A 15,009-nucleotide genomic window follows, 5' to 3' on the forward strand; every position below is an offset into this window, starting at 1 on the left:
GTTGCGTATTACTTCAATGATTATTATTACTATGATTATTGGTATTGTACTATACTGAGTACATTCCAGTGTTCTCCCCCGGAGAATTCTATGGACAGAGGAGCCTGGCAGGCTACAGTCCATGGGGTCACAAAAGTTGGACACGACTTAGCTACTAAACCACCACAACCACCACTGTATCGAGTAGTTTAAAAAAAAGATTTGTACATTTCTAATGATTTATTATTCATAGCATCACCAGCTCAATGGAGATGAATTTGGGTAAATTCCGGAAGTTGGTGATAGGGAGGCCTGGCGGGCTGCAGTTCATGGGGTCACAAAGAATCAGACATGACTGAGTGACTGAATTGAACTGAATTAGGTGCTATCATAAGTCAGTAAAAAAAAAAGCAGTTTTTTACACATGGCTAAGAAAAGATGTGAATTGAAAAGGGTTATAAGAATATAGTTAAGGAAAGAACAAAATTGATTGGCCTTTCTGGAAAAGTCTTACTTTACTACTTTCCAGCTCTTTGCGAGATAGATTTTCTGAGCTTTTAATGTTTAGCCATCTGAGTTAAAGATATATTTATTTCCTCCGCAGTAATTCGAGTCAGTCCTCTGGTATTCAGCTAAATTGAACTCGAGTATTTTGGAACGGTGTCTGTTGACATGAATATATTTGGCATCACTAGGGAATCTAAAACTACATACAGACGGTGTCATGATCCCTCACACTCAAGATGACCCAGTATCATTATGAAATAGAAGGAGTTGCTAAAAAGTTTCATGCTGTCATTTCTAATACTGAGCATAAAGGCATGCTAGTGTCTGGTTAGCAATGGTAGTTACAAAGATTATAGTTTTGCAAACATACTTAATGATATGTATTAGATACTTTTTGCTATTTTGCTCGAAAAAGTAGAAATGGGACTCTGGTAAGACATGCAAACAGACACATAACTGTTTACTCACCTTCCATCTGATTTTGAGGTGACTGTGTGTGGTGGGAAGAGTTCCCTCACCTGCTTCCTCCCAAAGGCATATCGGATTCTAACTCAACTTGGAGAAGATGGATGTACACTTGAGATTTTGTTTTGGTCTTGCCTAGATATTTCCAGTCTAGATAATTCCCTGATGGCTAAATTTAACTAAAAAGCTAAGAATTCTGGAAACAAATTCGCCTCGGAAGAATATTTGTGGCTCTGGGTCTTCTGTGATAACGTTTTATTTTTCTAAGTAAAGAAGTAACATGAGGAGGCCCTTAGTGCTGAAGGACCAGACTTTGTCACCTCGCCTTGGTTTCAGGTTTTCATGGGGCCTGTCAGAGGTCAAGACAGGCACAGGCCACTTCCATATTAAATCAAAACAAAATAAAAAAGGAAGAAAAAGAAGGGAAAGAAATGCAAAACAGAGTTACAAAAGTTGTGATATATTTTGAAAGTCAGTATCTAAGGAGTGAACTGTTTCAACCCACACATGCTCCCGTGTATTTATTCAGTTCAATATAATTATGCCATTCCCAAGATGATTAAAGGAGTTATTAGGGGATTTATTAAAAATATTGATTCATGATACACAACAGATGTGGCCCAGTAATGAGACACAGAGGTAGGTTGAGCAGTTATGTCTTCTTTCTTCAAACCTACCAATGCTTCTCTGTAATCAGGTATAACTGGGTGGCATTGTGGCTCTTTGTGACAGAGATGACCAGGGCCAGTGACTCTCCTGGTGTTTCCCTTCCCTACAGGCCCAGGGCATCTGCACTGGTGAATATCCAGCTTATATATCCACCTGTTAATGTCAACTCTCTCCTGTGGTCAAAGAGGGGATTAACCTTCATGTCTGGGCTGCACAGGCACACTTGCTAATGGAATCTGTTTTTTTCCAGTTTCATGCATTTATTGTGCTTTAAGAAAGGTGATCCGTTTGATCCTTTATTTTCAATGAATAACAGTCAAAATGCAGCCAAAATAGAATGACAAGTGTACACTGATGGACTCAACAGGCCTTGGGTGGGAGGCAGTGGAGTATATGGAAAAACTTTGAGCAGAAGCTAACAATAAACACATATTCTTAAAGGAAGTTACCGATGGGGGCTTTTTCTATGAGAGAGGACCTCTCAATAGCGTAAGAGGAGTCTGGAAACTGATGAAAACCTCCTGAGAGTGCTCAGCACACTGATCAAAGTTCGGTCCAAGCTGCACTGTTATTGCCCACGCAGCTGTTACCTCTGGTTTGTTAGAAAAGCCCTAAGTTTCCAACTGGGTTGAGTAGCTGTGACTTCACCTGGTGATTGTCCACTTCCATGAAATTTCATTTGCAGATATCAGAGGTGGCTTCCCTGTCTCCTTTTCCCAGAAAAAAGTAGGAATGAGGGAAAGAAGGAGGAGGAAGAGAGACAGAGAGAAGAGTAAGATGGAATCTTAGCAGATGGCAGTTGGTGCCCATGAGTTAAGAGGTTTGAGTTGGTGCAGGGAGCCTGAGGATTGGGATCCTGAGTGTGAGACCTGGTGAGCAGGAACAGACATAAGTGAAGGAAGCAACCAGCAACCAGCTAGCCTCAGCTTGGGGGAGGAGAGGCCCCACACTATGACCCTGTAGAGAAAGACTCATGGCAAAATCTGAGGCTGGTTTACAATGACAGTTGATACAGTTTGTCAGATTGGGGAGTGAGGTGCTAGGGGTGCAAAGAAGACTTAGGGCTTGGGGCCAATGTCTGAGAAGCTCCCCCCCGTGCTTCTCCTTCCTCTTATTAAGATGCAGTAATAAAACATTTTATGAACTCATAAAAGGGTTACAAGGACATCCCTGGTGGTCCAATGGTTAAGATTTTGCCTTCCAAGACAGGGGGCAAGGGTTCCATCCTTAGTGGTTGGAGCAAAGATCCCACAATGCCTAGGGGCCAAAAAACCAAAACATGAAAAGAAGCAATATCGTAACAAATTCAATAAAGACTTTAAAAATGGTCCACACACACACACACACACAAAAACTTTAAAAAATAAAAGCGTTACAAACTTTTTGATACATCTTATCTGGATTCCACTCAGGAGCCAAGACCTTTGTTAAAATGTCAGGTCCAACTGTCCTCCAGTGCTTTCCTGTTTCCCCAAAGTGTAATCTGAAGTTCTTTCTGAGATCTGCGGGGAGCTTTAGGACCCAGCGGTGCCCTGCTGCCTCTTCTGACCTCCTTTCTCCCTCAGCCTCCCTCAGGACCCCAAAAGCCTTTGCTTTTCTCCAATTCAAGCTCCCAAGCCTTGGGCCTTGTGGTCCCCAGACTTCACAGGGCTTGTACCCTCCCACTTCATCCTGGCCTCTTTCTCCAAATTTATTGGTTTCCAGGGGCAGCCATGACAAAATTCCACAGACCCGGTGGCTTAAATAATGGAAATTAGTTTCCTCACCATTCTGGAGGCTGAAAGTCTAAGCTGAAGATGCCAGCAGGTTGGTTTCTTCTGAGAGCTGTGAGGGAAGGATCAGCTCCTGTTCTCTCTCCTTGGCTTACACGTGGCCATCTTCTCCCAGTGACCTCCTTATTTCCTCTTCTTGAAAAGATCCCAGTCGTAATGGATTAGGGGTTACACTTAGGATCTCATCGTAGCTTATCACCACTCTAAAGACCCTATCTCTAAATATGGTCACGTTTTGAGGTACTGGCAGTCAGGACTTCAACGTACAGATTTTAGAGGGACAGTTTTATGGAACTGTTAAGCATTAAAGAATCTGCCTGCAATGCAGGATAAGAATATACAACCAGAAGCATTTCTCCCAGTTTTTTTTGTTGTTGTTCTTTAATAAGCAAATACGTGGGCTTCCCAGGTGGCACTAGTGGTAAAGGACCCGTCTGCCAATGCAGGAGATGTCAGAGACTTACAAGTTTGATCACTAGGTCAAGAAGATCCCCTGGAGGCGGGAATGGGAACCCACTCCAGTATTCTTGTCTGGAGAATCCCATGGACAGAGGAGCCTGGGGAACTATAGTCCATGGGATCACACACAGTCAGACAGGACTGAAGTGACTTAGTATGCATCCGCACAAGCCTCCCTGATACATCCAAAATAGTGTCCCTACTAAGTAGCATACATTTATTGTCCTTTTTTTTTAAAGATCATCTTCTACCTCAGTGTCAACCCTAGAGGGCCAAATTCTTTGTTTTGTTAATTGATGTATCTCTAGTGCCTAGTCGGAAAGTAGCAGGCCCCCAGTAAATATTCATGAAAGGATGAATGTGTATTATGAAGACATTACAAATTACTCTGCAAAGAACAATGACAGAGAATGATGTTCAAGGTATGTTAAATGAAGAAAGCACACTTTAAAAAGCTGCCTGCTTAGCATGGTTTCATTTTTAAATCATACACATATAATTTATCTTTATTAAAAGAAAGCTTAGAGAACAAAAATAAATAAATCTTGGAGAGATACGTAACAAAATACTAACAGTGGGTGGCTCTGGAGGTGAGATTTTGATTTCTCTTATATGTTCATTTTCTAATTTCTCTTTAGTGAATATGTATCACCTCTGTAAGAGGAAAAAGACAATATATGTATCAAAAGTTAATAGAACATATTTTCCCATAATTTGTAACTGACTGTTATGTTAAGAGAGAAAAAAATACATTATTTGTCCTTTTCACTGGGGAACGGTAGGAAATACAGTGAATGGGCAGTCTCTTGGAGCCCAGTGACTAAGAGCACAGCCCATGGAATCTGCCCAGCCTGAATTCAAGCCCTTATGTGTCACTTTCTAGATTTATCATCTCAGGCATACTTGCCAACTGTACTGAGTCTCAGTTTCTTGTCTGTACAATGGGCTAACAGTGGTACACATGGGGCTTGGGGCTACCTTCTATCTCTGGCCCAGGCTGGAATTTGATTCTTTTGAGCTCAGTGATTAGACACCAAAGGTCAAGGACCAATCCAAGGATCTGACTCTTCTTTAGTCTCTGGTCAAGAACAGGCCAGGCAACATCCAGAGCACCCCATGCATTGCTTCTGGGCCTGGGCAAGGATACGCAGCAGGAAATAATGAGGCACTTGCTGCAAGTGCCGAAGTTTTAAGGGGACCTCAAAACGCTCACTGATCAGGAGAAATAATATTTGGATGGGATATTTTTAATAAATACATGTTTAAAAATCTATAATGAACAAAATGTCAACAACTTAAATAGACACAGATAAGCATTACTAATTCCTCCTTTGTTTCAGGCTCCATTACGGCTCAGCGTGGCACTGCTCCCAGCCCACAGACTGAAGGTGGGGAACCTTCAATTATTCAAATCATTATTAATTGCTACTTAACTATAATTAATTATCTAAATTGTCCTGAGTCTCAGAATGAGCATTGCTGTTTCTGTGATTGTTTGGCCCTCAGTCAAGGCCGTGTAAGGATACCTGTGTGTGTGTGTGTGTTCAGTCACTCAGTTGTGTCTGATTCTTTGTGACTCTAAGGTAGGGAATGCATATTTTTCTGATCCTATTTATTTCTTTCTCCTCAGTAGATACCTGATCACAATTGCTACCTAGACACAACCTCATCTTGTTGAAGACCCTGAGGGGCAAGTTTCTTCCTATTGTTTTACAGAAACATAAAATGCCAGCAAAGCAGAATTTCTACCTAAAAGAGGGCCAAACAAAATTTGCAGATGTTGCAAACTCCTCCCCTGGTGCTTCTGGGGAAGGGCACACAGACCTTGGCATACACCTTGTTTCAAAAGCAGGCAATAGTAAACAGTGTGTTCATTCCACCTACTTCTCTGGAGAAGGGAAGATCCTTATGAGGTGGGATCAGATGGGCCATTGGTCTCAAGTGGAGTTTTCCTGAAGGGCTTTCATATTACTGTATTACGGCGGTGGTTTGTGGATATTTGTTTCTGCATATCAAACGCTTCACAGTATACATTCACATGGAAATCGTTAGTTAAATGTAGCAGCTGTAGAGCTTCCCCAGTGGCTCAGTGGTAAAGAATCCACCTGCCAATGCAAGAGACAGGAGTTTGATCCCTGGCCCCAGAGGATACCACATGCCATGGGGCAACTAAGCCTGTGTGCCACAACTATTGAGCCTGTACTCTACAGCAGGGGAGCCACAGCTACCGAAGCCCGTGTGCCCAGAGCCTGTGCTCCACGACAAGAGAAGCCACCACAAAGAGAAGCCCATGCACCACAACGAAGAGTAGCCCTCTTAGCCACAATTATAGAATGCCTGTGCAGCAATAAAGATCCAGCACAGTCAGAAGTAAATAAAGGAAAAAAAAGTAGCAGCAACAATAATGTTTGGAGTTTTGTTTTCATCAGTGGTTTCATTTTACAGGACATTTTTTTTTTTTGCTGAAACCGTAGATTCTAAGTTGCTCTGTCAAGGTAATCACTAGAAAAATAAGATATTCTCTTGCCTGGAAAATCCCATGGACAGAGGAGCCTGGTAGGCTGCAGTCCATGGGGTCACGAAGAGTTGGACACGACTGAGCGATTTCACTTTCACTTTTCATGCATTGGAGAGGGAAATGGCAACCCACTCCAGTGTTCTTGCCTGGAGAATCCCAGGGAGGGTGGAGCCTGGTGGGCTGCCATCTATGGGGTCGCACAGAGTTGGACACGACTGAAGCGCCTTAGCAGCAGCAATAGCAGCAGCAGCATATAAACTTTAGGAAATTTCTATTACTCTTCTCCATTTAATGCACTATATGTTGTTTTCAAGAAAGAATCTGCCTGCAATGCAGGAGACCCAGGTTCGATTCCTGGGTCGGAAAGATCCCCTGGAGAAGGAAATGGGTACCCAATCCAGTATTCTTGCCTGAAGAATCCCATGGACAGAGGAGACTGGCAGGCTACAGTCCATGGGGTTGCAAGAGTCAGACACGACTGAGCGACTAACTACCACCACCACGTTGATTTCAAGCACATCATGTGAGATATCACAAGATGAACATAACCTATGGCAGATTTGTTTCTGCGCAAATCTGTGTTCTTTCTAGCCACCAAAAAACTCAGAGACCGAGCAGGGAAAGGAACTGTTTGAATGGCAGGTAGTGCATAAGACTTAGATTTGGTTACAGTATAAGTTTAGCATAATACATTATAAGGTGATGGTCTGGATGAACTTCAGAGGTTGATGAACTTTGGTGAATAAGTTAACTTTGAGGTTTGTTTTTTTTTCTCTCTGATTTAAGGAATGTTGCTCACTATACCTCTCCCTTCCTCCTCCATATTTTTAGATTAATACGCTTACTAGGGAAGCAAAATACACTGGGATTACATACCTGCATCCAATAAGCAGTCTGACTCTCCTTAGACCACCATGTGCTGATGCACGTCCAGCTGGCTCCAGATGTCCCAGCCTTCATAGACTAGGCACCTGACAGGAGAGTGAGGAAGCCAGCTGACAGCCAGAACAGACACTCCGGCTTTGTGGCCCTGCACGAACCATGTCCAGTTGCTAGATCCACTTCAAATGAGGCCCGAACTGTTCTGGGTCAGAGAGGAGAGGTCCCCACTGTGCCCTGCCCATGGGGACCCACAAAATTGTGAGCATTAGAAAATGACTAGTTTTTAAATAGATTTTTATTGGAGTACAGTTGCTTTACAATGTTACATTAGTTTCTGCTGCTGCTGCTAAGTCTCTTTAGTCGTGTCTGACTCTGTGCAACCCCATAGACGGCAGCCCACCAGGCTCCCTCGTCCCTGGGATTCTCCAGGCAAGAACACTGGAGTAGGGTGCCATTGCCTTCTCCATGTTAGTTTCTACTGTACAGCAAAGTGAATCAGTTATATGCATACATATATCCCCTCATTTTTGGACTGCCTTCCTATTTAGGTCACCACAGAGCATTGAGTAGATTCCCCTGTGCTATACAGTAGGTTCTCATTATTTATCTATTTTATACATAGTAGTATATATATGTCAGTCCCAATCTCCCAATCCATCCCACCACCTCCCCTTCCCCCTTCGTGTCCCTACATTTGTTCTCTATGTCTGTATCTCTATTTTTGCCTTGTAAATATAGTCATCTATACCATTAGAAAATGACTATTGTTTTTTTAAAAATGCTGTAGAGGAACAGAAACTAGAAGCAGAGGCACAAAAAAAAAAAAAAAATAGAGAAGGCTGAAAAGTAAAGAATAATTGTATCAGTTCTCAAACTGTGATTGCTGGTACTCTCAGTCCAACTTTTTCATTTTTCCAACTTTTATCATTCATTTATTTATTCAAGAAAAAACATATTGAGACTGTTGCAAGCCAGGCATTATACTTTGTGCTGGGGATACCAAAAAGCTGAATAAAATAGCTCTGTCCTCAGGGGAAAGGCTGGTTTAATGAGGATGTCAAGCAATTACCATACAACGGGATACAAGGCTGCTTTAGAGGAGGAACTGATTGCACTGAAGATGCAGAGTTTCCTAGCTTTAAGAGTCAGAGAACATTGCAGAAGAGGTGAGATAAGCCTCAAAAGAATGAGTAGAGGTTTACCAGATGGCCAAGGTGGGACTGGGCAAATTCTATGACTACAAAGAGTAGTGGATTCTTTTTTTGGACAGTAGCTTCAGCTGCTCCTGTGGTCTTGATTTTTCCTTGCCTCTCCTGGGCAAAGCATTGATTGCATAACCAGAGTATTACTTTCAGATGAGTATTTGATTTTATCTGCATGGTAAGTATGACTGGAAAAACACAACTCATGGGGTGTATGGCCATACTCAACCTAGGCTTGTCAAACAAATGCCCTACATAAGCGAAACTTACTCACCAGAGGGGACAAGGCTTTAGCCCCCCTCCACACCCCCACCCCCAAAGTAACCTGTGTTATTGTTTTTTTTTTTTTTTTTCCCCGAGTGTGCTGTCTATTCAAATCTGACTCTTAGGACAAGTTCCCTGGCCCCTACTTCCTTCCAGTTTGCTGTCTTAATCCCTTTTGATAGAAAAGTTCTAGAAGTACTTCAGGGTGAATGCCATGCTATGAGGATAAAAATTGATTATATGAGAAAAATTTCATGTCCTAAAAATCTATGAGCTTTGTTTCTAGCAGACAAACTTGGTGAAAAAGGCATCTTCAAACTTTTCCCTACTGCCAAGTTTAATGAAACTCCTTTTTCTGCAGCGTTTTTAACACCAACTTGGTTTCAGGAGGCCGTTGTCAAAAAGGCTAGGAAAAACTGAGGGGAACATGGTGAACCACTGCAAGAAAATGGTTCTAACTTCAATAAGGCAACTTGGCCAAGGATTCCATTTTAGGAGTATAAAATTAAATGGAAGTGCAGAGAATAAACATCTTAAATACCCTAAGATAACACACAAGGGAAGCAAGTGGAAATAGTGAAATTTGGAAATGCTGGGGGGGAAGGAGCATTGGCATGATTAAGAACAAACAACAGAAAGCATCTAATATGTGTTTTTAATGTGTTTTTAAAAAACACTCTGCCTTGTTGTAAGTGGATTTGGCAGTGAGTTATTTCCTGGGTAAGTATAGAGGGGAGGAGCTCTCTTATGAGACTAGTTAAGTATAGACCACATACTGTTACTGTCTTTGGAGCTGGGAGCAGAGCTGGCACCTGCTTTAGAAAACCAGCAGCCTGAACAAGGCACTCCCAGAAGACAACGGCTCCTCTACCTTCACTTGGAGGTGATCAGAGGAAGCTCTGGTGGGCTGAGAAAGATTTTAGATTTCCTATCATACTTAGACAAATGGAACTGGAAGTAAATAAACCATTAAATGGCAGAGAAAAATAATGGCCCCAAGAAGGCAGAAGGAAACCCCTCGACTCTTCTAGAACTGCAGACTTTTCCTAGAACTTGTCTGAGAAAATGCCTCAATATTTGGGATTGTAGCCACAGTGACTTGTCCAGTGAGCATTCATTGCCCTGATGGTATGGTAAACTAACAACTTTTTCATTTTTTTAGAGCATCATTTCAACTAAATTCACATTCTCATCTCAACAGACTCACTTCGCAGAAGGAAAACTAGATGGTGTGAGAAGAGAAAGAAGTTGGGAGAACAATTCAGAAGGAGTAGGGAAGGAAGACAGTTGGAAAAGACATGGGGTCGTTTATTACAATATGACTCCCAGTACTGTCTAATGCCCCACTTACTCCAAAATCTGGATTATAATGTTCTGAAGTCGGGAATTAGAGAAGTCAAATTGTTCCACATGAAATCAGGTATAATAGTAATTCTCAACTTTTTTGTTCACATATGCCACTGAGAATATGATGATAAGGGTAGACTCTACATCCAGAAAAAAAATGTACCTATTACACACAAAATCCTCTTCTGTAAGACCAACTAGTTGTAATACTCAGGACAGTAGGGTGGAGGAAGAGAAGGGAGATTTTTTCAGAAATCCACATAGCACAATGCTTACATATCATTGGCGTAAAGCTTAGTCCCATGGCCATACATAGCTGCAAGGGAATCCAATTACTCACAACACACATATAATATATAATCCTGTTTATTTGACCATTGTAGACACTTTCTTGCATCTGACCTAGTTTCATTCTACAGTTTGTCTTTCTCCACTTTTTTTTGTCCTTTTAGCTTAAGAAAAGATCGTTACAGAACTCCTTGTATAACTTTTTCAAATATGCTTGGAAAAGGCTATGAAATTTTATCATGATCATTCTTGCTTTAAGTTGAAATTTCTCTAATCTTTCCTTACAGATTGTTCCTTACAGAGTGCTTTCAATATCCAATTTCAATGTCTAGTTCACCCTTCTGCATTAGTTACTCAGGTATATAATTACATTTTCTAGCCTCCCTTGCAGCTATGTATAGCCATAGGACTAAGCTTTAAGCCAATGATACGTAAGCACTGTGCTATGTGGATTTCTGAAAAAATCTCCCTTCTCTTTCTCCACCCTACTGTCTAGAATGAAGACACAATAGCTGGAGACAAATAGACATCCTGGGCCATGAGTTTGAGGGGTGCTGGATAAGACTGGTTTGTGGACTCCCTTATTGGAAGATAAATTTCGTGAGAACAGGGACCTTGTTTTTCTTGGTCAAAGCAACCTAAACCTGAACCTATAAAGTGTGGCCTCTAGTAAGAGCTCAGGAGCGTGCATGCTATCTCTTCAATTGTATCTCACTCTGTGGGACCATATGGACTGTAGCCTGCCAGGCTCCTCTGTCCATGGGGATTCTCCAGGCAAGAATACTGGAGTGAGTTGCCATGCCCTCCTCCAGGGTATCTTCATGACCCAGGGATTGAACCTGCATCTCCTGCATTGGCAGGCAGGTTCTTTACCACTAGTGCAACCTGGGAAGCCGAAGAGTTCAGATGCTGTGCTTAATTGCTCAGTCGTGCCTGACTCTTTGAGACTCCATGGACTATAGCCTGCCAGGCTCTTCTGTCCATGGGGATTCTCCAGGCAAGAATACTGGAATGGGTTCTTTGCCCCAACCCAGGGATCAAACCCAGGTCTCCCACATTGCAGGCAGATTCTTTACCTTCTGAGTCATCAGGGTATTGAACAGCCATTAAATGAATAAGTTGAATTAATGAATGCGTTTACTCCAGATCCATGTAAAACAGGGAATGTTCATACATCAGTTGGCATTTGCAAATGTCAGGTTCTATCACAGAATCAAATTCTAGCTGAATTCAAACGTCATTACTCCTCTGCCTCCCTTTTCTCTCCCAGATTTGCCACTGTCATAAAAGGATAAGGTTTTTTCTCACTGCCCTCCGATGTTCTTTTAAAACAAAATATTCTCAAATCTATTAATACTTTCGTAATGGTGCTTCTGAATATTTTTTCTGCTTAGCAAGTTTAAAATTCTTTAATTTTCAAGGTCATGCATATCTATTTTTGTATGTCCCTGATGTTAAATGCAGGCACTATTTTGAAACTTAATCTTAGGCGTTGTCTCAAGTCTATAAGAATCATCCAAAATGGTAGCTGATGACATTCCTAGGACTTCAGACAATATTATTATTGTCATGGAATGTAGTCACTAGTTCCTAAGGATTTAATGAGATGTGTTCACTGAAACTGAACTTCCTTGAATCCTTTCTCATTCTACCATGGTTTCCCACATTTCAATGTATTGCCTGTTTTTGTATCCAAACCTTATTTATATCTTTTAAACAATTAAATTAAATATTATCTTTGCTTCCTTGATTTTTGAATTCCGTCCTGGTATTCTTTTAGCAAAGAAGAATACTCCCTCTGGGTTTTTTTCCCTTTCCTTTTGGTCTCATGTGTGATTAAAGGGTTTGTAAAAGTTCACATGTTTTGCAATTACATGTCATTTCTTAATTTTTTAAACTCTTCCCCCTCCAAAGTTGTTGCTATTTCTTTTTACTATTTGGAGGAACAAATGTTCCCATCATCCACTTTTGTGACATACCTGTTTTATACCTGAGCTCCTTGGTTTTTTGCTCAAATTTATTTTCAACTTTCCCAATTTTGAGGGAAGCTATCATTTGCTTTTTATTAGGTATATCAAGCTTTTCTAATGTTTAAACTTCTTTACACATTATCCTCACTTTCCTGGAGTAGCTTTCCAAACAGAAGCCTATTATAACAGAGAAAAATAGAGCTCTTTTCTCACGTCATCAGATGAGCTCTTCCTAAACCTCTTCTCTATCAGAAATGTCTCTATTCTAACAGACCCAGAATAGGCATCTGTCACTCAGGTCCTGTTTCCTTCCTTGCTTTTCTCTCAATCCAAAGCTAACCTATGCCTGCCCTGGAGTACATCCACTTCTGCCTTCTTGAGGACCTTGCTCTGTCAATTTTCCCATCTCCTCTAACCTCAAACTCCAAACTTTTTTCTCCATAGGCTTATACCCTTTAACATATAAATATACTCACATTTTTCCATCTTAAAAAAATTATTAACTGTACATTTCCTTGTAATGACTGGCAAGTCTTTCTTCTCAGCCAAATGTTTGGGAAGAAAATCTTTGTGTCCACTTTATCACCTCCTATTTATTTCTTTTAATCACTGCTTGCCTTCCAGTTTGCACCCATCCTGTCACCCATGTACCATATTATTTGTAATTTTCCTGCCCTCTGGACAACATTGGACTCTCTTTATGGAATTACAAATAGAGCTTCTACTGGCCAGGTACTATGCTGGGTGCTCTGTTTCAGAAAAGAGAAGCAGATGTGATTTCTCATGGAACTGAGCTGATCAGCCATTTCTGATTAATACACAGGTCCCTTGATTTCCACTACTCCCTTTGGCAGCTTTACTTAAATGCCATTTAAATTTCCCTATTTTTGAAGTTCCCCTCTCCCTCTTCCTCCCTCCCTCCTTCCTTTCCTTATTATACACGTCTTCTCAAGGCAATCACTTCACCCACAGCTTCAACTACTTTGTACTCCAATGACAATTTTAATATTGTTCTAATTTAACAGTTTTATTTTACATAGGACATGTCATTTACTAAAACCATAGATTCCAAGTTGCTCCATGAAAAATATTATAGTCTTAACTGTCAGCATTAGGGGATTTCCACAATTACATTTAAAAATTGATTTAATATGTATTATTTTCAAAAACATAAGATGGGATATCACAAAATGGGCTTAGCCTACAGAAACTTACATCAAACTTTCAACCTGAGCACTCTACTTCCATGCTCCCATTAACAGAGCACCAAATGATCTTCCTCCTCAAACCTCTTCCTCTTTCTGCATTATCTAGGAAAAACTCACTGTGCTCTCCCTGGTTCCCTAAGTCAGAACCCTAGCAGCCAGTTTTGCCTCTCTTTTCCCCTTCTTGCTCCATATCTAGTCACTAAATGACCTCAAATCCTTTCCCACCACACCAGTCTCTGCCACTGCCTTTAGTTTGAACTCTCACTCCCCTCTTAGATGAATATAAAGTCGGTCTTGTTTCTTCCATCAATCCTCTTTATTGTCCAAAGTGACCTCACTAGAAGCCACCTGATTGTGACTCCTTAACATCACAATATTCAAAGGCTTTCATGTTTCTGGGGGGAAAATCAAGCTCTTTACCCCAGAACCTACTTTGGGGTTAGATAGATCTAGGTTTGAATTTCAGGTTCAAGTACTTGGCAGCAGTGTGACTGACCTCAGACAACTGGACTTTCTAAGCCTTTATTTTCTCATGTGCCTGACTGAGCTCATCGAGGGCAGGGCTATTGCAGGAAAGTGGGAGGGACTAACCAATGTTGAAAGAAGGGAAAGTATTTTTAAATTCACTTCAAAAAATTGTTCTCCCTTAGAGAAAATCCTATGCCACTTCCAATCAAATTTGACTTCTACATTTATTTTCGGATAATCACAATAAGGTGCCTTTGGGGATCCACACAATCGGAGACCAAATCCTGGCCATCCCCCTGAGCAATCATGTGACCTTGGGAACATATCTTTACCATCATCTTTATTAAATCAAAACCGTGGTACTTCACTTTGTGACTCTCAGTTTTGTATGAGAGAATCATGCTTTGTGCTTTATGTTACTGGTGAAAGTAGGGAAACCTGGAGACTCGTGCCGTGGAAGAGAGAAACAGCGAGAAAATCGAGTTGCTGAATCCCAGCGTTTCAGAGTTGGGAGGGAGGAGTTCGGTCCCTAATTTACCGATGAGGAAGTGGAGGGGTGACGTGTCCTCAAGTCTCATTCAAGACACAGACACAGCTCTTTATTGAGGACCCGGGGGGTTGCTATGGTTAAACTGAAGGCGGAAACCTACACTCTTTCGAAGTCAGTTAGAGAGGAGTATTTAGTTACAAAAAACTCAACGATTCGGGTGTAACTAAGTTTGTTGAGCAATGCATCAAATGAGTCATCTGTCAGATCCGATGAAACCGAGTTGCTAACAGAACTGACTCTTTACTAACAAGCCTTCTATAGAGCCCACTGACTCAGAACAGCTTCGATTCACAAACTCCCTCAATGCTTCCCGAAGGACCCGAAAGCTCCGAGTGCCGCAAGATGAATGGAAACAGGAGTCCAGGGCGCGCCACTCGAGGGGCGGAGCAGCCGCGGGGTGGGGGCGGGGCATTGTGAGTCACGTGCCTGCTCTCGGAGGCGGGCTCTGGGTGGAAACTCTG

Source organism: Bos indicus, chromosome 2 (genome assembly GCF_029378745.1).
Source record: "Bos indicus isolate NIAB-ARS_2022 breed Sahiwal x Tharparkar chromosome 2, NIAB-ARS_B.indTharparkar_mat_pri_1.0, whole genome shotgun sequence".
In the NCBI taxonomy this organism is placed as follows: Eukaryota; Metazoa; Chordata; class Mammalia; order Artiodactyla; family Bovidae; genus Bos; species Bos indicus.